The 22,804-nt window shown below is 43.4% G+C and overlaps 2 long non-coding RNA genes across 3 annotated transcripts in view; one reads left to right on the forward strand and one right to left on the reverse strand.

Moving 5' to 3' along the window:
- LOC129623241 (uncharacterized) overlaps nucleotides 1-22,804 on the reverse strand; it is a 164,091-nt gene that overhangs the window by 13,667 nt on the left and 127,620 nt on the right. The window lies entirely within an intron of this gene.
- LOC129623238 (uncharacterized) lies at nucleotides 7,523-16,694 on the forward strand. Of its 2 annotated transcripts, XR_008700420.1 has the most exons (4): nucleotides 7,523-7,638; nucleotides 7,821-8,018; nucleotides 11,750-11,928; nucleotides 15,517-16,694. It is a non-coding gene; the product is annotated as an uncharacterized LOC129623238 (long non-coding RNA). The 2 variants fall into 2 exon arrangements; XR_008700419.1 differs by lacking the exon at nucleotides 11,750-11,928.

Consider the following 22,804-nt stretch of genomic DNA (forward strand, 5'->3'; position numbering starts at 1 on the left):
ATATATTCAATCACATATATATTCATAAAATAGAGAAATAGCCTTGGGAAATAGCTCTTGAACTGTTTTGCTAGAAGATCAGTAGTAGTAGCTTACCTCATAGTTCCCTCAGCATGAATACTGAGGGGTTTCCTAATTTGGTGGTACAGATTATTCCAGAGTTTATCCTGTGGGTGGAACCCCCACTCTCCCTCACTTTCCCTCACTTTCCAGCTCCCAGTGGAGTTTCGGAATGCAGAAGGAGATGGCAGGAAAGCATTTGAAAGAGCCGCCCACCAAAAACAAACCCAACCCAATTCCAGACGACTTGGCTCCATTTTGAATGGGGCTTTCTTATTGTTCTTCTTTTTCGCTTTGAAATTGGTTTTCATTATCCACTGTTTCCCTAAGTGGATAAGAACTGAAAGTGTGGATATTACATTTTAATTGGGGTCGGGATTATTTAACGATTAGGAATTTAACTGATGTTTTTCTAGAAAACTCCACTTTCTGGCATGAAAAATATTCTTTTGCCCCAGTTTTTCATATGTTGATGCAGGAGTGTAGGAAAAGTCATCAAATGTCCAAAATACAATATTTTCAAATAGTAAACTGTAACTCAGTTCTTTTATTGTGTCACAGATTGCAGGGACCCTTGCAGTTGTCACCACTAAATGGATATCTGTCACAACAAATCAGATCAGATCAGATCAGATCAGATCACTCAGTCGTGTCCGACTCTTTGCGACCCCATGAATCGCAGCACGCCAGGCCTCCCTGTCCATCACCAACTCCCGGAGTTCACTGAGACTCACGTCCATTGAGTCAGTGATGCCATCCAGCCATCTCATCCTCTGTTGTCCCCTTCTCCTCCTGCCCCCAATCCCTCCCAGCATCAGAGTCTTTTCCAATGAATCAACTCTTCGCATGAAGTGGCCAAAGTACTGGAGTTTCAGCTTTAGCATCAGTCCCTCCAAAGAAATCCCAGGGCTGATTCCTTCAGAATGGACTGGTTGGATCTCCTTGCAGTCCAAGGGACTCTCAAGAGTCTTCTCCAACACCACAGTTCAAAAGCATCAATTCTTCGGCACTCAGCCTTCTTCACAGTCCAAATCTCACATCCACACATGACCACAGGAAAAACCATAGCCTTGACTAGATGAACCTTTGTTGGCAAAGTAATGTCTCTGCTTTTGAATATGCTATCTAGGTTGGACATAACTTTCCTTCCAAGGAGTAAGCGTCTTTTAATTTCATGGCTGCAGTCACCTTCTGCAGTGATTTTGGAGCCCAAAAAAATAAAGTCTGACACTGTTTCCACTGTTTCCCCATCTATTTCCCATGAAGTGATGGGACCAGATGCCATGATCTTCATTTTCTGAATGTTGAGCTTTAAGCCAACTTTTTCACTCTCCTCTTTCACTTTCATCAAGAGGCTTTTGAGTTCCTCTTCACTTTCTGCCATAAGGGTGGTGTCATCTGCATATCTGAGGTTATTGCTATTTCTCCCGGCAATCTTGATTCCAGCTTGTGTTTCTTCCAGTCCAGTGTTTCTCATGATGTACTCTGCATATAAGTTAAATAAACAGGGTGACAATATACAACCTTGATGAACTCCTTTTCCTATTTGGAACCAGTCTGTTGTTCCATGTCCAGTTCTAACTGTTGCTTCCTGACCTGCATACAAATTTCTCAAGAGGCAGATCAAGTGGTCTGGTATTCCCATCTCTTGAAGAATTTTCCACAGTTTATTCTTATCCATACAGTCAAAGGCTTTGGCATAGTCAATAAAGCAGAAATAGATGTTTTTCTGGAACTCTCTTGCTTTTTCTATGATCCAGCGGATGTTGGCAATTTGATCTCTGGTTCCTCTGTCTTTTCTAAAACCAGCTTGAACATCAGGAAGTTCACAGTTCACATATTGCTGAAGCCTGGCTTGGAGGATTTTGAGCATTACTTTACTAGCATGTGAGATGAGTGCAATTGTGTGGTAGTTTGAGCATTCTTTGGCATTGCCTTTCTTTGGGATTGGAACGAAAACTGCCCTTTTCCAGTCCTGTGGCCACTGCTGAGTTTTCCAAATTTGCTGGCATATTGAGTGCAGCACTTTCACAGCATCATCTTTCAGGATTTGGAATAGTTCAATTGGAATTCCATCACCTCCACTAGCTTTGTTCACAATAAACATCACCCTACAACTCTCTTACTTTGCTTGTTAACTCCTGTTAAGTGGTTTGAGACAGTAAACAATTCTTTCTAACTCTAGAACTTCCAAACAGAATGGTTTTAAAGAATTAATCATACCCATTATTAAAAGTAGTCCCAGAAAATATGTGATGTGATACATTATCATATATTCTCCGTTTGTGAATATAAAGATATCAAATAGAATTAACCTGTTTGTCACTAGCTTAGGGAGACAAATGGAAAACCCCATTCAGTATTAAAGATCTAATTAATGTATCAGCTATTTGCCTCATCACTTGACCAAAATAAAAATGCCATTTATAGAAATTATATAGATTTGTCATATTTTATTTTCTAGAGTAGTTTTATAATTATCTTAGCCAAAAGATTTCAGCTAGTTATGTCATTTCTTATTTATTATTGTTGTTCTAGTAACTTGGAAGGTGATTAAAATGACTTTATAGATTGACTATTGAATGATTCAGTAGATCAGTATCTAACCTACACCCAGGAAATAAAACTTAACTTACTTTTTAATCTCAATATTACAGCTATACTATTTCATAGAACCTAGATTTAGTCTTCAGAATTTTGGAAGGAGAAAGTGGCAGGGGAAAAATGATGGACTTAGTTTTTAATGGGACAGAACACAAATATACTTGCTTCCCTTACACGGTCAAACGTGAAACCACATTGATCCATCAACCTATGAATGTTTAAAATCTGTCTAGTTCAGCTCTTTTCAATGCCTGGAACATTTAGGAATGTAAAATTAATTTTAAAACACTCTCTAAAAACAGGTTTCAACTCAGTTCCTCAGAGGAGTAGTAAGCGTGTTGATAATCACCTGATTGGATCTTCTGTTTCCTCAAGAACTTACAGAATACTTATGACCTTTCCATTCCTATCATGCTTGTCTTTTAGACGTCGCCGTTAGACTAGTTTTGTCTGTACATTTATTTCACTATCAGTTGAACAGGGTAAGGGAGACCCTGAGTGATGTCTGAAACCAGAATTGCCTGATTCTTGTTATTTGGTTACATAAAGTATAACATAAACAGAATGAGTGTTGCCTTGTAGGATAGAAGTTAAAGCACTCAAAGCAGAGTGGATCTTGAAGAGAGTCATATGGTTGTAAATGGATCTCAGTAGCCATTGCCTTTGCTCTTATTAACTACTTCAATTCCCACTTTTGCTTTCACTTCAGAGATTATTAAATCACTGGCCCCCAGCTCCTACTTCAATCTTTTGACTGCATATTGACTGATACACAAGCAATACTCCTCATCGTGTAGAAGGGATCTGAGGATATCAATTGTACTTACATAGCTGTAGCTCGAAAGACATAGTTAGAAGATGCAGACTGTATTGCTGTGCAGCTGAGCATCTGGGAGGTTCGGGAACATGGTTGGCACTTGGCAACTGACTGAGCCAGGACCTCCACAGCTATGATAGCTGCCATAATCAGGTGGGCAATGGGTCTTCCTGATTTTCCATTAACTCCATACCACCATGGAATAAGGCATATAGGATCACTCCCAAAGCAGAATAAACCTATGCTTCAGCCACCAGCAAAGCAAATGCCAATCCCTCCTTCTCTCTGCCCATCTATCTAATCAGTTGAAGGCCTTAAAAGATTGAGATCCCCTAAGAAGCAAGAAATCTGTCTTTGGACTCTGACAGCAGCATCAGCTCTTCCCTGGGTCTCTAGTCTGCCATACAGATTTTGGACTTGCTAGCCTCACGATTGTGTGAGCTGATTCCTGAAACTCTCTTTTTGTCTCTCTCATTCCATCTATCATCTACTACCTATCTATTCACTACTGGTGCTGTTTCTCTGGAGAGCCCTAACAAATACAATGACATTTGTTCAGAGGTGGGCACTGAAGAAATGGGATGGAATAATATTCCTAAAATTTTACTGGTGTTTCATGTTCCTATTACTTCTCCCCTTTGCCTGTCCCTCAAGGTAAGGTACTCATTGCTTCACAGCAGATGTAACAGAAACAAGTCTTTCTTGCTTTGGTTTCCAAAAGCCCTATGGCCCTTAGGGGACTGTGACTCCATCCAGAGCCAAAATATATGGGAGACATGGGGTTTCAGAAGAGCAGTGCTTCCTCTGGACTAGACAAGTTACTCCAGACCTTGGAAGGGGAAGTGAAGGGGACATAAGAGGCCAGAGATGTTGTTAGTTCTGAAGTCCAGTGGAGGTGAGGTGGGTAGGTTAAGAGGAAGGAAGACCCTAGCTAAGGAATGACTGTGCAGCAAGTCTGGACAGACAGTCCTTACATAGCCAGGCAGAGTTCTGGTTTCTAAATGAGACATGAAAGCCACAAGGAAAGCCTAGACCACTTGTGCAGAGGCAAAGTGACCAGGAACCCATCCCAGTGATGACTAACATGTTTCCATGGCCTGTAATTAGGAGAACAAAGGATGCCTCCGTGGACACCCTTGTGGTTGGATGATGTAGGACCAATGGGCCTTCACCAACCCAGTGACCTGACACAACTTCAGCTTCCAGGAAGTGAGACGCCACCAGAGAAACTCCAACTTGGCTTAGTTTAAGTTTCTACCACTCTGGAGAATGGGAACGCAATTGTTTAGAGAAAAAGCTATGTCTAGACACCTGGACTGTGGCAAGCAGCATATAAGAGTGGGATGGCTTTGGGGAACTGAAAGGTGGCCATGAGTGTGCAGTGCAGTGAGCGAGCAGAAGGTAGTCCAAGCTGCGAGGATGGGCAGGGGCCAGATCACACATGCCTGCAGAGAGCATGCGTTGTGAGTGACAGGGGAAGCTGTTGAAGGATTTCAAGAATGCCACAACTTTTAAAGGTGACATTGGCTATTGCATGGAAAATGGAAGGGGTGTGGCCTGTGTGTAGCTTAGGGGAGCTGCCTGATAAGCTATAGCAGTCATCCAGACAAAAGATAGTGACAAAAGATGGAAGCTTAAACCAGGTTGGTGGTAGTAAAGGGGATGGATTATTGATATGTTTTAGTGGTAGAAATAACAGGTCTTGTCATTGGGGTGTACTTGTGGAGTGAGGGAAAGTAAAGGGTCAATAAGGACTGTCAGGTTTCTGTTTAAGCAACAAGTAGAAAATGAAGCCATTAACTAAAGGAGGAAAAGTCTGAAAGAAAACGAGTACCTGTGGGGAAACACAAATTTCTGTTGTGATTGAAGTAAGTTTGAGATGCCTGAGTGACAATCCTGTGGAAATGTCCAGAAGGTATAAACAGAGCACAGAGAAGAAGTCTGGGTTGTAGGTATGAATGTGGATGTCATCAGAATTAGCCTTTGCTGTTTTTTGTATTGTTTTGATTTGCACCTGCCCAACTTCCATTCATCTTTCAGGTGTCAGCTTAAATGTTGCTTTCCGTGAGGTCTCCCCTCCCCCCACCAATAAACATCAGTATAAATGAGGGGCTGTACTAGGGTCTCTCCCTATTTAACTTTTTTCAAAGTACTTATCATGGTTAGAAATTAAGGTTCATGTTTGCTCGCTCCTTAGGGATGAATCTCAGCCCACATTGAGATGCTCTAGGAAAAAAATGACTGTTTTTCTATAATGAAATCTTCTAGACCCTAAATTTTAGAAAAAAAGGAAGACAGGAAGAAAAGAAAGGAGAGCCCAGAGCTGAGTGAAGATAGACTGACACATTCATGGGTGGAATAGAAGAGGAAGCTGACAAAAGCAGCTGCTAAGAAGGAACTAGAAAGAATACAAGGTCTGGGATGTGAGGGGAGACAAGGACTGAGGGAGTGTCACTGTGTCCACTTCTGCTGAGAAGTCAAGCCCAGTGGAGAGACTGAAGTGCCTGTTGGATTTACACCATGGTGGGCATGGGGGGCTTTGTAAGAGCTGTTTGTATGGAGCTGTGTGAATAGAAGACAAGTTGCAGCGAGTAAAGGAATGAATGGAAAGGAGGAATGATAAATAATACATGAAGACTATTGTTCCAAGAAGTTTTACTGTTGGGGGAGAGGAAACTAGATCAGTGGCTAGAAGGATATGTGCGGTTAAAGGACGGTAACGTTGGGCAATACTGAATTGTATTCCTGTGCAGATGAGGACAATGGGTTGAAGGGGAGTGGGGAGAAATAACAGCAGAAGGAATTAGAGATGAATAAAGAAAGAAGAGGAAGGGACAGAGCAGGTAGGAAAGTGGTGACACACAGAGAATGGAGCCAAGAAGCCTTTGAAGGCCACGGCCAGAGCTGCCCCAGCTGTGCCCATCGCCTGAGGCAGTGCCAGCTGCTGCTAGGAGGGGGACGCCATCGCTGGCTAAGAGGTTAGTCACTCTGTCGGCAGCCAGACCCTGGCCCCTGGCCAGTCACATGTTGGGAGCAGAGTAATGAGTTTTCTGGCAGGCGTTGTCGAAGAGAAAGGGCGCTGTGGGTGAGCTCTGAGCAGCGGGAGGGCAGTAAGACAGGCTTCAGAGGGAGCCTGCAGCTGAGATGCCACCCCCGCGCCCTCTTTGTTCCTCTTGCCCACACAGCCTGCAGCCAAAGGAGTGGGGGTGCAATTTCACTCCTTTCTCCTACCACCTCTCAGTTCTGCCACTCCAGGGGGTCGGACCCTGCAGCCCCAGGAGCAGATGGGCACTGCTCTGGCTGCCCCATGCAGACCTCACCTTCTTGGTGGGGAATCTGAAGCTCACAGATGGGAGAGGGTGCTGGCCTCTCAGTGGGAGGCCCAGGCTGGCTGAGCCCCAGAAGCACACAGAGGAGCAGGCCTGGGCTCTTGGCACTGCAAGAGCCTGGGGAGGGTGTCTGCTGCAATACACAAAACCATTCCATGTCCCCACGTGCCATAGACCAGTGCTTTTCAGATTTTAATGTGCAAGAGAATGGCCAGGGAGTTGTGTTAAGAGGCAAATTCTGAGGCCACAGAACTGGGGTGGGGCCTGAGAGTAGGCACTCCTTTTTTTTTCCTTTCAAATATGTCCTTATTTATTTGATTGACTCGGGTCTTAGTGCGGCACAGGGGGGGTGTTCCTTTGGTCACGTGGAATCTTCCTTTGGGGCCCACAGATTCTCCAGCTGTGGCCCACTGGCTCTGTACCGTCCAGGCTTAGTTGCTCCACGGCATGTGGAATCTTAGTTCTCCGACCAGGGATTGAACTCATGTCCCTGCATTGCTGGACCACCAGGGAAGTCCTGAGAGTAGACATCTCTAACAAGTTCCAGGGTGATGCTGACACTGATGCTGCTCTGTCAGGGCCTTGAATTCATTAGCAAGGCTTGAGAGCCCTGATGGGCCTCTTTCACAGAAACACGTATCAGCTCATACGCACAGACCTTCCACACCCTCTTGGAGTTACACAGACACTGGAGGCTATTCTTTGGGCTTCAATCCCCAGGATAGTGACCCCTGCACCACACAGGATTACTGTCAAGTCATTGCCCTTCCCCTAACTCCACCCCAGAAGGTCTCAGAACTGAGAGGACCAAGTCACCTGGGATACTTGGTAAAAACACAGACACTCTGCCCCCTTTCCTCATTCCCAGAAGACCAGATTCAACAGGTCTGGGGCAGGGTGTGGGAATACACAAGTTTGATCAAGTTCCCCAGGGGATTCTGATCCAACTATTTTCATTGAACACACCTGAGAAACACTAATTACAAACACTTAGGTTTATGGTTTCCCAGGAATACGTGTACTGAAGTCTGAAGACCTGAAGACTTGAAGGAATAAATATTCGACTGAGGAAGTTTAGAGGCTGAGGCTGGTATTCCTGCTCAAGGGACCCTCCTGAGCATTCTCTCAAGTCAGCCTAGAACAATCACTGTGACCGCATGCTTGGTTGATCCTACCTTCTAGCAGACCAGCAGCTGCCCCCCAGGAAGGTGAGTGCTATTTTTCAAGCATTGGCGATGGATTTGAAGTGGCTGATCAGGTTCTTCCAGGAACTGGGGACACCTCCTTACTAGCTGCTATGTTAGCCCCTTTGTGGAAGGGTTCTGGGGTCCTTCAGACACTTTTAAATCATAGGACAAGTTTTTCTCCTGCTAATGGAGCAGGCAGGAATCTTATTCCATTATCCAGGGACCTGAGAAATGTCGCATTAACTTGCTTTATTTATATCTGATTTTAAGTCTCTGGTCCCCTGGGCTAGCAGAAAATTTGAGTTCAGTCATTACTAGGGAGCTTAAAACCTCTAGGGCAGTGCAAAGATCCCCAAAGACCCTCAGATATTTAGCTCATGCTAGTCCCCTTTCAAGGCCCCTGTTACCCAGTGAATTTAGTCAGAACTGTTGCTCTGTACTTGGATCTTTATGGAGGCTGGGAACGCCATGCTTAGGCTCTACCTCCTAGGTGCCCTGTTCAGCATTTCCTTCTGGAAATCCTGCTACTTTTCCGGAGAGTGGGCCAGGGATCAACATAATCTTTAGGGCCTGTGGGCCCATCACCTTCTCAGCCTTGGGGATTCTCCCTCCTCTGTCACCCTACTTCTGCCTTCTTTTCCTTCCCACCTTTCATAAACTCAGAAGAAACTCAGGCTTTTGAAAAACAAAAGCTAGAAAGAGAGGTTGTCTGTAATATAAATCATTTTTGAAGGAGTGTAAAGTTTTCATTAAAATATAGCAAGTACAAACCTCAAAATAATATCTCAATGATCCCATCACAGATATCACAGAAGCATATGACTCTCATTGATATGACCTCATTCTTTTTTTTAACACTTTTTTTTTTTTTTTTTTTTGCTGCACTGCATGGCATGTGGGATGCAGGGATCAAAGCTCAGGGAAGTCCCATTCTTCCACTAGCAAAGTATCTTTGTCTTTACTCTGGCTCACCAAAGGAGCCCCCCACTTCCTACAAAAGGAGGAGGATGAGCAGGATATAAACCTCTTTCTGTACCAGATTAAACTCTCCAGTGGAGAGTCAGCCCTCTGTTGTGTCCCTGAAGCAAGTTTACAGATCCTTCTGAACATTGCTTGAAAATCCACAAAAACAGAGAACAGAGGGAAAGCTCATCCTGGATCTCATTAGTGTGAGATGTTAGCCCACCTGTCCCATTATCAAAACCTGCACTCTAACTACAGCTTGCTGCCTGCCCGAGGCCTGGCTAAGTCACAAGAAAAGAGTTGGATATATTGTGACAAATCACACCTGGGGCTGCACGTTGTTACACAGAGGAGAGCAGCCCGAGAACTGCACCTGTGGGGAGCATTCTCCTTCCTGAAGTTGACTGCAATGGTCTCTCTCACTTCCCCAGGTCTCACTTTGTGCATTGTGTCACAAAGAAGACCCACTTCCTGTGGGCGGACAAGTATTTGCTTCCTTAGTTTGTAGAGCTGGCCGTTCGAGTCTCCATGGCTGTGCTGTTTCCCTTTCCGGCTCGCGCTGCCCCATCTTCCCTTTGTTTCATATGAAACTCATCAGCAAGGCAGTCTTGGGGCAGGAGTCACTGTAGCCTCTGGCAGGGATCCTGAACGGGAGATCAGAGAGACCGTGAGAAAAATGTCAAGCTCTGCTCTGACCGGATGTGTCCCAAGATGGGAGGAAGGTGGGTCTCACAGAAGAGAAACTGTTATTCATCTCAGTCTTTTGGATTTAGAAGCTAACGTTACACATAGAGTTTACAGAAGTGAGTTAACCCCTAAGCCTCTAAAATACTCAGATGGCCAGCTTCCCTAGTGGCTTTTCAGTCTGAAATATTGCCTTGTCCTTCTAGATTTATGGTTCATGAAATGTTAGCATGTGCCAGAATCACCTGGATGGCTTGTTAAAACGGAATCCCGCATCCTGCCTCTCAGAGTTTCTCATTCAATGACCCATGAATTTGCATGTTTAACAAATTCCCAAATGTTGCCACTGCTGCTCCAGGGAACACACTTTGCAAATCACTTTTTTAGATTAATGCTTCTTAAACTTTAATATATATAAGAATCGCCCAGGGACTCTCCTTCAAAGGTAGATTCTGGGTCAGTAGGTCTGGGATGAGATTCTGCATTTCTAGCATGTTCTCAGATAATGTCTATACTGCTGGTTTTCAGACCACAGTTTGAGTCACAAATCTCTAAAGCAGTGGTTCTCAACCCTGGCTACATATTAGAAACATCTGGTGGGGTCTTGAAAAATCCCCATGCACAGGCCACGCTCATCCAGTGAAATCAGAATTTCTGGGAGGGAGGTCCAGACATCAACCATTTTAAAAACTCCCCAGATGAATGTAATTGTGCAGCCAAGATTAAAGACTATTGTTTTAGAACAGTGGTTCCCAACCCTACTGCATATTTTAAATGTATGAGATGCTTTTCCAAAACACCTATTCTTTTTTTTCCTCTTAAGCTTTATTTTTTTAATTTTCTTTTTAAAATAAGCTTTTTATTTTAGGGTAGTTTTCGATTTACAGAAAGGTTGCAAAGATAGTCCAGAAAGTTCCCATGTACACAGCACTCCGTTTCCTCTGTTTTTAAGATCTCATATGAGTGTGGCACATTTGTCACAACAGATGTCACAACTAATTCTGTTGATTATTTGCTCAGTCATGTCCAAGTCTTTTGCGACCCCAGGGACTGTAGCCCACCAGGCTCCTCTGTCCATAGGGATTCCCAGGCAAGAATACTGAAGTGGGTTGCCATTTCTTCTCCAGGGGATCGTCCCAACCAGGAATGGAACCCACATCCCTTGCACTGGCAAGCGGATTCTTTACCACTGAACTGCCTGGGAAGCCTGTCATAACTAATACTGATATGTTATTACTAACTGAAGTCCATGCATTTTTCAGATTTAGTTTCAATATAATATCATTGTTCTATTCTAGAATCCCATCTGGGAAACCACATTATATTTGTGTTATTTTGGGTTTTTGAAAAATACCTGGTATTTTGGTATTTGAAAAATACCTATTCTTGAGTCACACGCCTAATAACTTTCTAGCTGATCTGCCCAATAAACATGATTGCATGTTTTCCAAATAAACACACACACACATACTCACACACCTTTAAAATCTTCAATAGCTTCTCTTTCCTTTTAGATAAAAACAAAAGTCAGAATTTCTGGACATGGGACCTGGGTCTTTATCTTAGAAAATACCCCCAGAGATTCAAGTGTGCAGCCAGGATTGAGAACTGCTCTATATAGTCTCTAGTTACATTCTACCTGCTCTATAACATTTGCCCATTAAATGTGGTCTGCCCACCTGCTGCTGCTGCTGCTGCTGCATCGCTTCAGTCGTGTCTGACTCCATTCAACCCCATAGATGGCAGGCCACCAGGCTCCGCCATCTCTGGGATTCTCCAGGCAAGAACACTGGAGTGGGTTGCCATTTCCTTCTCCAATGCATGAAAGTGAAAAGTGAAAGTGAAGTCGCTCAGTCGCTCAGTCGTGTCTGACCTTCGCGACCCCATGGACTGCAGCCTACCAGGCTCCTCTGTCCAAGGGGTTTCCCAGGCAAGAGTACTGGAGTGGGTTGCCATTGCCTTCTCCCGCCCACCTAGGCATGCAGAAACCTACCCTGGGCAGCAGCCTCTGCTGGCTGACCCCTCCCACTTGCCTGCTTAACTTGCTCTTCCCCACTTTGATCATTGTCAGTTTGATCCTCTTCATTTGTTCTTTGCCTCCCCAGAGCTGCCTTGGGACTCCTCCACGTTTTACTCAACAAAAGCCCCTCATCTCTGGGTTCTGACCCTGCTCCACAGTCTCCCACACTCTGACTTGGATTTTGGCTCTGTACACTCACTCCCCTCTTGGGCTTCCCTGGAAGTTCAGAAGGTAAAGAATCTGCCTTCAGTGCAGGAGACCCAGGTACAGTCTCTCAATTGGGAAGATCCCCTGGAGAAGGAAATGGCAACCCACTCCAGTATTCTTGCCTGGAGAATTCCATGGACAGAGGAACCTGGCAAGCTACAGTGCACGAGTTCGCAGAGTTGGACGCTACTGAATGACAAACACTTATTTCACTCCCCTCTTGGCATCAGCTTTCCCACCATCCAATACTGGCTGCCTGCTTAGCCTCCCAGCCACCAGGTCAAGTATGTAGACTCTCTGCAAATATTTACTATGGGTCTCTGAGGTGCCCGGCACTGTGCTAGACAGGAACTGCCTTGTGAACCAAAACAGACCTGTCACTGCCCTTGGAGAACTTTGCTTTCTGGTGTGGGAAACAGTGATGAAACAAACGTAAAATGTGTACAGTATTATGTGCTGGGGAGAAGAGGGCACAGTACTGTGGATGTCTATCAGAGGGGAGCCTTGCCCGAGGAGCAATATTTAAGCTAAAATCTAAGACAGCACTTGGTGTTACCTAGGTAAAGAGGAGAGGGAGATGGAGGAGGAAAGGGTGTCATGTGCAAAGTCTGGGCTGTGGGACGGAACATGTCATATGAGGGGACAGAAGGCCTGGGTGGCTGCTGCAGAGGGAGAGAGAGGTGTGAAGCGGCTTTTGACCTTCTATAACCTATATGGCACCCACTCTCTGGCCAAGGTTCAGCACACAGCGGCCACCCACCCCGATGTAGCAGTCATTTGGTAACTGGCTCTAGTGGGCCACAATTTGTGCAGCGGTGCAGGTTGTCAGCCCTGACTCTGTGAATAGCAAAACTGAATGTCTCTCTTCCCTCTTCCTAGCCCCTATCCCTGGAGCTTTTACCCTTTTTCTAGGGAAATAGGACAAATCTGACTTCAGACTATAATAGAAAGAGATGGGTTTCATGGTTTATTTTAGCTGGCCAGGCACAGGATGTTCAAAGTAGTCCTTTATTTTAAATTCAAGTTGTACATCTTCCAATTCATACGTTGTCCATAGAGGTTGGAAGTCTGGGAGGAACTCCTTTATCCCATTCAGTTGTCCCCTACATCCTCAGCAATTGAAGTGTTCCCACACATCTTACCTTCTGGAGGTCAGCCCCATCTCCTCCAGCCCCTGGAGAACAACAGACTTCCCTTTGAATCCTCATTTACAATAGAGTGTTCTAGGAAGAGGTGACTAATCACAGTGAAGAAGGGACTGTCCTAAAGGACTCCATGATTCAACAGGGAACTCCAGAGCTTCTTATCTATGGGGTGTACTCCCCAAGAATGTACTCAGGTCTTTAAATGCCAAAAATAGGGAGGAACCAGCCCTTGCACTAGACCCAATGAGAATACCTGAAGCCAAAGGGAGGAAGATGCTAACATAACTAACTATAATTAAAGGTAGAAAAAAGATGGTGTGTTAAAAAGCCTGCAACTTCCTCAACTTGATAAATACTATCTATTAATACAAAAATTCTACAGTTAACCTCATGCTTAAATGATGAGAAATAGATGCTTTCCACTAAGATCAGGTACAAGGCAAGGGTGTCCTCTCATACCACAACTTTTAACATCATACTGGAAGTCCTTGCAAATATAATAATGCAAGAAAAGGAAATAAAAGGTATAATGATTAGGAAAGAAGATATAAAACTATCTATTCACAGATAACATGAGCATTTATGTAGAAAATCTAAAAAATTCCTGGAACTAATAAATGATTATAGCAAGCTGGCAGGATACAAAGTTGATATGTACAAGTCAATTGTTTTCCTGTATATTAGCAATGATCAAGTAGAATTTGAAATTAAAAACCATTTACATTTATGTTAGCACCCTCAAAAGATATGCTTAAGTACGTGTGTGCATGTACAGGCTTAGTCACTCAGTCGTGTCTGATTTTGCAACCCCGCCAGGCTCCTCTGTCCATGGGATTCTCTGGGCAAGGATACTGGAGTGGGTTGCCATTCCTTTCTCCAGGGGATCTTCTAGATTTGGGGATCGAACCTGGGTCTCCTTCATTGCAAGCAGATTCTCTACCATCTGAGCCATCAGGGAAGCCCATACTTAAGTATAAACCTCACAAAAAAAGTACAAAATCTATACACAAAACTCTGATGAATGATATCAAAGAAGAACTAAATAAATAGATATTCTATGTTCATGAATAGTTATAGCTAAGTTGGTAAAGAATCCGGCTGCAATGCAAGAGACCCCGGTTTGATTCCTGGGCCAGGAAGATCCTCTGGAGAAGGGATAGGCTACCCACTCCAGCATTCTGGCTGGAGAATTCCATGGACTGCCATGAACAGTATAGTCCATGGGGTCACAAAGAGTCCAGCACGACTAAGCAACTTTCACTTTCATGTTCATGAATAGGAAGACTCAATATTGTCACTATGTCAGTGCTTCCCAATTTGATCTATAGATTCAATGTAATACTAACAAGAGCCTGTAGAGAAAGGTAGCCTACAGAGAGAATGGAGAAGCAGCAGGTTTTGCCTACAGCAAATTTTGCCTGTCCTTACTGAAGGACTAAATTACTTGGTTTCCAGAAATGTACATTTAGTAAAAGAATTTCAGAGAGTAACAAACAAGGTCTGGTGAGGTCTGTGTGCCTGGGACTCTGTGTACCTTTCTAATTGACAGCTGACCTGCAGAGAGATTTGATTATCTCAGATTACATCAAAAGTTTAATTACTAAGGTGAGAAAATTGCCCTGTAGTAATGGCTCTCAATCCTCACAACCTGTTACTAACGATGTACTTTTTCATGATTCTTATGCTATGCAATCATTCTTTCTTTCCTATAGTCACCCATCCATCCATTGATTCTATAACTATTCATTTAGCACCTACTAAGTAACAGGCTTTGGCAATACCAAGACAAATAAGTCATACTCTCTGTTCTCAAGGGCAGTGAGTACTGTTCATTCATAGACCTTTCATAGCTTGTAATGATGTGTATTTGTAGGATTCTTTGTTTAATCTCTCTCTTCCCCATTATGTCAGTTTTATGAGGGAAGAATCATGTCATCTTGTTCACTGTCGTAACCTAGCACCTGGCCGAGTTCCTGGCACACAATGGGCACTTGATACATATTTGGTGAACAAAGGGCTTTCAGTCTATTCAAGACTTAGAATTGTCTTTCCTTGGTTTTTATTTAGCCCTTATTATATCCTACTACGTAAAAGGAGATTTTATAGGAGAATCAGGCAATAATACATTTTGAAAGCTAGGTTACTAATGTCCCACAGTGTTTGAAAATTACAAACTCTGAGATAACAACTTGGTAACAAAAATCCTGCCTTGTAATCTGGATCCTTGGCATCTGGGGACTCTTCCTTTCTTGGTAGCGCTCAGATTAAAACTGGTCAAGAGAGTGGGTTTACAGAATGCAGCCGATTCTTTCACCTTGAGGAAATGGACTGTGGAAAGCAGAAGTGACTGTGGGAAATGCCCATCCCTAGACTGATAAGAGGGAGTGGGCAGAGAGGACAAGGGATGCCTCACAGAGTTGGGCAGGTTGCACACTCCTTAAGGCACCCAGACAAGGGGTAAGTAGGGGCTGAAACCAAGCCATGCTCTTTTTCTTAACAGTGAACATTGGTGAGAGGCTGTGTCAAAGGAGTCCCAAGGAGGTGGTAGCCCACGGAGGAGTCCTCATTTTCTTAGGAAGAATGAGAGTAATGAAGAAGGGTGCGGAAGGAACCTGCATTTTTATTCAATCAGAAAGCAGAGAGTGGAGCCTTGCCCACTCTGATGGCCTCACTCTGAACCACTGATTCCCCCTCACCCCCTTATCCCCACTCCAGCACACCCAGTCCTCATGGTGATAAAGGCTGTCTCCTAGTAAGAGCAGGAAGATTTGTGACAAGACATCTTAAAACCAAAGATGTTAGCAAGAGGAGACGAGCCACCTGCTTCCCTGAAGGTAGATGCAGGGGGCTGGGAGGGCCAACAGAGGGGTTGCTAAGCTGCTGACCCAGGTCTGGCTGGCGGCATAAGGCATCCTTTCCCCAAATGTGGATAGACTCTATGACACTGCAGAGAACTCATGTACACAGCTTAAAAGAAAAGCAGTTTGGTACCAAATAGCTTTAAAAAAAAAAAAAAGATTACCCACACCCACCCTTATTCTGCTCTTTATGGTACATGGAAACTCCAGGGCTATTTCTAGCTCGAGATGAAGGGACGCTGGTGAGCAGTGAGGTTTCTGCAGCTGATTACTCATAGGCCCGAGCTGTTGCCACCCTGCAGAGGTGCTAGGGCCAGGCAGCTTGACTGCACATGGCCAGCACATGGCGGGTGGGCGGGAGGACGTCTGGCTGGTTCTGTGGGGAGGAGGGGGGATGGAAGTGGCTCTGAAATTGCATTTTGGGAGCAGTAAGCTAAAGACAGTGCAGTTCTATGTGCCTCCAACACCACCTTCCTTCCAGAAAGAAAGAATGAAAACTGGGGATATCAGTGCTGCTTCTGTGATTGTTTCTCTTGCTTCCAGTCTGGAATGTCACTGCAGGGGGCCAAGATGCAGTTCTTTTTCCTGATGGAGAATGAATAATCTTAAAGAAAGTGGTCAAATCTCTCTCTTTTTTTTTGGCTATGAGGCATGTGGGATCTTAGTTCCCTGACCAAGAATCGAAGCCATGCCTACTGCATTGGAAACACAGAGTCTTAACCACTGGACCTCCAGGGAAGTCCCTAAAGTGGTCAGATCTTAAGGAAGGTTATCAAAACATCATGGAGAGATCAGGAAAGAGAAGGATTAACTTCAACTATAAAATTTCAGAGACTTTGAAATCAGATGAATTTGAGTTCAGTTTCTGTCTCTTTCATTATCAGCGGTGTGACTTTTGGCAGGTATTTAACCTCTCTGCAACTCATTTCCCTCATCTGTTAAGTGGGGAGAATCCAGGACTGGACTTTTTGGTGGGGTTTTATTTTGGTGGGGTTGGGGGGTTGGCCGCCAGTGCATGGTCATGGATCTAAACACTCATTTTCTGAGTAGGTCAGTCATTCCAAAACCCAGGATTCTGACTCTTGTTCATCCTCTCCTAAGAGAGTACTCATTGATTTTCTTCATTTTTATATTTTATCTTAATGGAAAGCTGGCAGTTTTGCACAAAGACCAGATAGAAATGTGATTTATATTACATATGGTATGTTACTTACAGAACAAAATTCACACAGTGCCTTGTTTTTAAGTTTAAATATTTTTGCCCTCTAGGATGTGGGGTGTCAAATATTGCTCCTCTTCAAAGCCATGTCTAAATTGACAGTAATATGTAAATTGAAATGACTTTTGTAAGAGTTAGGCATGTGAGTATTTCTCTCCATGCCTGGCATCTAAGCACAAAGGAAAAAAAGTGGCTTTGGTGGGAGGTGTGTGTTTTCAAACACCACACATAGGCATAGAATTATTCGATTACTTTCTAAATCAGATTGTACCTTATTCGGAACCTCCACTTTGTACATCCTATTCATTATCGAGGTTGGAATATTCTCCTCAAGTCATGAGAAGTCTGAGGAAACTCACATGGAGCAGAAGTGTCCAGAAGGCTCTCTGGCTTTCAACCCACATTGGTCACTTGCTGCTGTGCTCATGGTCCGAGCGCTCAGACAGGGCCTTCTGATGTTTCCACCCTGTGCTTAGGTTCACAGTGTTTACAGGGACTGAAAGTCCCAGCCCCTAGCACCCGGGTCCCCCCACCTCCCCAGCCCTTCAGTTTACCTCCTAGCTATTCTCCACCGAGACATCTCTCTGGGCGACTGCAAAGAAGCAGAGGCTCTATTATCTGAATGCCCCTAAGACTCCTGGAGCCCAAACCACCCTTCTCTTCCCCGGCTCAGAGATTATCTTCTTTCCCGGAAGGGAGGGGGTGCCAGACAAGGCTGCTTCAGCATCTACTCCTCCAAACACCAGGTAATCTCTCTCTAAAGAGGCCATTTCCCTCTTAATTCACATTTTTACTCCATTATCTTCACTATTTTTGAACAGGATTTGTCATCTTATCATGGGGATTTAGGACTCTTTGGGGAAATCCCTGGTGACTAAGATGGTAACGAATCTGCCTGCAAGGCAACAGATCTGAGTTCAATCCCTGGATCAGGAAGATCCCCTAGAGAAGAGAATGGCTACCCACTTCAGTTTTCTTGCCTGGAGAATTCCATGGACAGAGGAGCCTGGCAGGCTACAGTCCATGAGGTTGCAAAGAGTCAGACACAACTGAGTGACTAACACTTAGCACTTAGTCTCTTTTGCCATATTTTTATTCCAAGAGCTACAAACACTCTCAAAATCCCATACATTCTGATACCAAAAGAAGATCTAGACCTATAGAGCAGAAATTAGCTCAGGTCCATTGAAAAACAGAGATCTCTTTCATTTCTTTGTTTCCTGTTCCTTTCAAGATAGCACAGTGCTTTAAATTCTTTGTGAAATATCCTCTGCTTACCTTTCTCTGTTACAGAACTTCCCCAACTCTATGAGCTATTTCACTTGACTGTACTGGGAAGAGAATGTGTGTCTGTAGAGTGTGATCATCTCAGAGGAGGAAGTATGTTTGTCTGGGATTTTTCTGCAGAAGGCAGCCAGCAACACAAACCCATAGCCTATAAATAGAACATCTGACTTTCTTACCAATGTGGTTGAATCTTCTGTTTTCTTACTCAGCAAGAGTTTGTTGAAAACTGACATTGTAGTTGCTGGCTGGGGTCATAATGCTGCAAATTATTTCTAATGGTACGCAGCGTTTCTAACAGGAGTCAAGCAAGGTCAGCTCTGTGGGTATTTGTCTGATAGCCTCCAGGGTTAATGAGCATTTTTGTTTACTTTGAGAAGGGGAAAGATAGGAGAGGATGAAGACCTGTGATCTGCGGTCCAGAAAAGTTCTGCTATTGGCTATTACCATAGATGTTTCTGAATTTTTCCATCCATGAAGAAAATGACTAATAAAATATGTGCAAACTTAGCTCTTAATAAATCTATTTCTACTATTATTAAATGCTTTTTAAAGTCATCAGAATGTTGAAGAAGTAGATGTGCCCTTGTTGATAATTCATGCAAATGAGGAAGCCACAAAGGAGAAGGATGAGAATTAGTCCAGACAGACATGGCCAATGATAGAAAGTCATAAAATCTTATCACAGACTTTCCAAAGCTCTGCTTCATTTGTGAAATTGGGAAACAGTTAGGGAGGACTTTAGCTAAAGATGATAAACACACAAAGGGAACCTCTTGACTCAATCCAAATATTTGAGAACTTCTGGATACAATATAATCAAAGTGCTTGTAATATATAAGTAGACATGAAGTCAGAAAGGAAAATCACCAAGTTGCAGAAGGAAAAAGAGAACTCATAGTCAGAGGTGAATGGGAGTTGTACTGTGTATAAAGTGAGATCTAATCTCATAATATCTACAGAATGTGGAAATCCAAGCTTTGATACTAACATTAAAAACCTGTCTTGACCTTGATGTAAAAATATGAGTTCATGAAAAGATAGATTTAAAAGGCTTCAAGATGAAAAATAAATCAGTTTCAAGCTTTTAAGAAGATTCACTATCAAGATCAATTTGGCCAGGTTTATCTGTAAACTTGGGAATATTCTGCGGATATTCTGCAGAAAAATCCCAGCTTCTTATAAAATGTACATGGAAGGGCAAAGGGCCAAAAAGAGGAGAGGAAATTCTGAAGAGGGAGAAGTAGAAGGAGGAAGAGGATTTGCCCCATCAGGTGGCAAAAACTGACTGTAAAACCCTAGCAATGAAGACTTGGGGGAGGGGAGAATTGATGGGGATGGGATAAACAAAGAAACCATTTCTAGAATGGAAAAGAGCTTAGAAATAAACTCACCACATGAGAACAACTTGATTCATAACAGAGCAAGCATTACAGGTAAGTAAAGGAAGGAATGGGATGATCAAAAAGAAGTCAGGACACGTACATTCAAAATAGATTATAAAGACTTAAATGTAAGACCTGAAACCATAAAACTTCCAGAAGAAAACATAGGTATGCTCTTTGACATCAGTCTTAGCAATACTCTTTTTGGATCTATTTCCTCAGGCAAGGAAAACAAAAGCAAAAAGAAACAAATGTGACTACATCAAATTTAAAAGCTTTTTACACAGTGAAGGAAACTATCAACAATATGAAAAGACACTCTACTGAATAGGAGAGAATATTTGCAAACAATGTGTCTGACAAAGGGCTAATATCTAAAATATACAAGAAATTATGCAACTCAACATCAATTGAAAGTTAGTCATTCAGTCGTGTCTGACTCTTTGTGACCCCATGGACTTCTCTGTCCATGGGATTTCCCAGGCAACAATACTGGAGTGGGTTGCCATTTCCTTCTGCAGGGGATCTTCCTAACCCAGGGATCAAACCCAGATCTCCCGCATTGCAGGCAGACCCTTTATCAACTGAGCCACCTAAACAACCCAATTTAAAAATGAGCAGAGGACCTGAATAGAAATTTTCTAAAGAAGACACTCAGATGGCCAGAAGATACATGAGAAGATGCTCAATAACACTAATCATGAGGAAAACACAAATCAAAACCACAATGAGATATCACCTAACGCCTGTCAAAATGGTTATCATCAAAAAGACAACAAATCACAAGTATTGGTGAGAATGTGGAGAAGAGAGAACCCTCAGGCACTGTTGGTAGGAATGTAATTTGGTGCAGGCATTATGGAAAACAGTACAGAGATTCCTCAAAAAGTTAAAAATATGATCCAGCAAGTCCACTCCTGGATATGTATCCAAAGAGAATAAAAACACGAATTAGAAAAGATGTATGCACCCCTATGTGCATTATTTAGGTAGCCAACATAGGGAAACACTAAAGGCCCCTCAGTGGATGAATGGATAAACGGTGCAAGAGAACTATACCTTTGTTTTCCATAGTGGGATTGCACTATGATTCTAACCACCAAAACAAATAAGCAGACAAGAAACAATGACACAAACGTGTTATTTAGAGATGGAGCAGTAAACCCCAAACAATCAACTGAAAGAGCTGAAAATGACTTCTCTGGGGAAGAGAACACAGGATCCCTATATGCCTGTTTCAACAATGAGCACATATATCTTTATAATAATAAAAACTGACTCCACTGATAAATAATCACAAAGAACCAAATTGAAAATTAAACCATTGGAATTAAAAGCTCAAAAGATGGATTGAACTGAGAAATAGACACAGCTCCCTCTGGAGTTTCTTGGGCCAACCAATAAAAGTAGGGAGACTAGGAAGAGAGTGTGTCTTCACCAGGAAACAGACTTGCTGAGCAGGGCAAGGTGATTTCTAAGTCATTTAGCACTCTGCCCAGCCCTCTCTCTCTGCTCTACAGCTTGGCTAAGGTTCCAGGATGAAAGACCTAGATTTTTGGCATCACTTCCCTACCTGCCTCACATTAACAATAACCATTAACATTAACTGAGCGCCTGTTCTAAGCACTTTACATATACTAATGTATTACCACTTTATCCTCACAATCACATTATAAGGTAAATATTTTGACTCTCATAATTAAAACTGAGGGGCACAGAGTGAAGGAACTTGCTTAAAGTCATTCATCTGGTAAGTGGTATATTTGGGATTTGAACCCTGGCAGTCTATCTTCCCAGGTGGCTCAGTGGCAAAGAATTCACAGGCCAATGCTGGAGCCACAGGAGACATGGGTTCAATCCCTGGGTCAGGAAGATCTTCTGGAGAAGGAGATGGCAACCCATTACAGTATTCTTGCTGGTAAAATCCCATAGACAGAGGAGCCTGGCGTACTATGGTCCATGGCACCGCAAAGAGTCAGACTCTACTGAGCAACTGAGTAGGCAGCACCTGGTCTGTCTTCAAGGCTCACATTCTCAATGATTATGCCATGCTGTGTCTTGTTACACACATATACACTCCTGCCTGAATGTCTGAAGTCTTCAGTGAAATAGCAAGTTTATCTCTGATCACAGGTTAACTTTGTTGTTGAGCTGCTAAGTTATGTCTGACTCTTTGTGACCCCATGGGCTACATTATGCCAGGCTCCTCTGTCCTCCGCTAACTCCCTGAGTTTGCTCAAATTCATGTCCATTGAGTCAGTGATGTTATTTAACCATCTCATCTTCTGTCACCCCTTCTCCTTTTGCCGACAATCTTTCCCAGCATCAGGGTCTTTTCCAATGAGTTGGCTCTTCGCATCAGGTGGCCAAAGTATTGGGGCTGCAGCTTCAGCATCAGTCCTTCCAAATAGGTGGGAAAACAATGGAAACAGTGACAGACTTTCTTTCCTTCGGCTCCAAAATCACTGCAGATGGTGACTGCAGCCATGAAATTAAAAGACGCTTTCTCCTTGGAAGAAAAGCTATGACCAACCTAGACAGCATATTAAAAAACAGAGAGACCTTTGCCAACAAAGGTCTGTCTAGTCAAAAGCATGGTTTTTCCAGTAGTCATGTATGGATGTGAGAGTTGGACCATAAAGAATGCTGAGGGCTGAAGAATAGATGCTTTTGAACTGTGGTGTTGAAGACTCTTGAGAGTCCCTCGGATTGCAAAGAGATCAAACCAGTCAATCCTAAAGGAAATAAATCCTGAATATTCATTGGAAGGACTGATTATGAAGCTGAGGTTCCAATACTTTGGCTACCTGATGTGAAGAACTGACTCATTGGAAAAGACCCTGCTGCTGGGGAAGGTTGAAAGCAGGAGGAGAAGGGGACAACAGAGGATGGGATGGTTGGATGGCATCACTGACTCAATGGACATGAGTTTGAGCAAACTCTGGGAATTGATGATGGACAGGGAAGCCTGGCATGCTGCAGTCCATGGGGTCATAAAGAGTCAGACATGACTAAGTGACTGAACTGAACTGAGAAACTAAA

Source organism: Bubalus kerabau, chromosome 11 (assembly GCF_029407905.1).
Source record: "Bubalus kerabau isolate K-KA32 ecotype Philippines breed swamp buffalo chromosome 11, PCC_UOA_SB_1v2, whole genome shotgun sequence".
Classification (NCBI taxonomy): domain Eukaryota; kingdom Metazoa; phylum Chordata; class Mammalia; order Artiodactyla; family Bovidae; genus Bubalus; species Bubalus kerabau.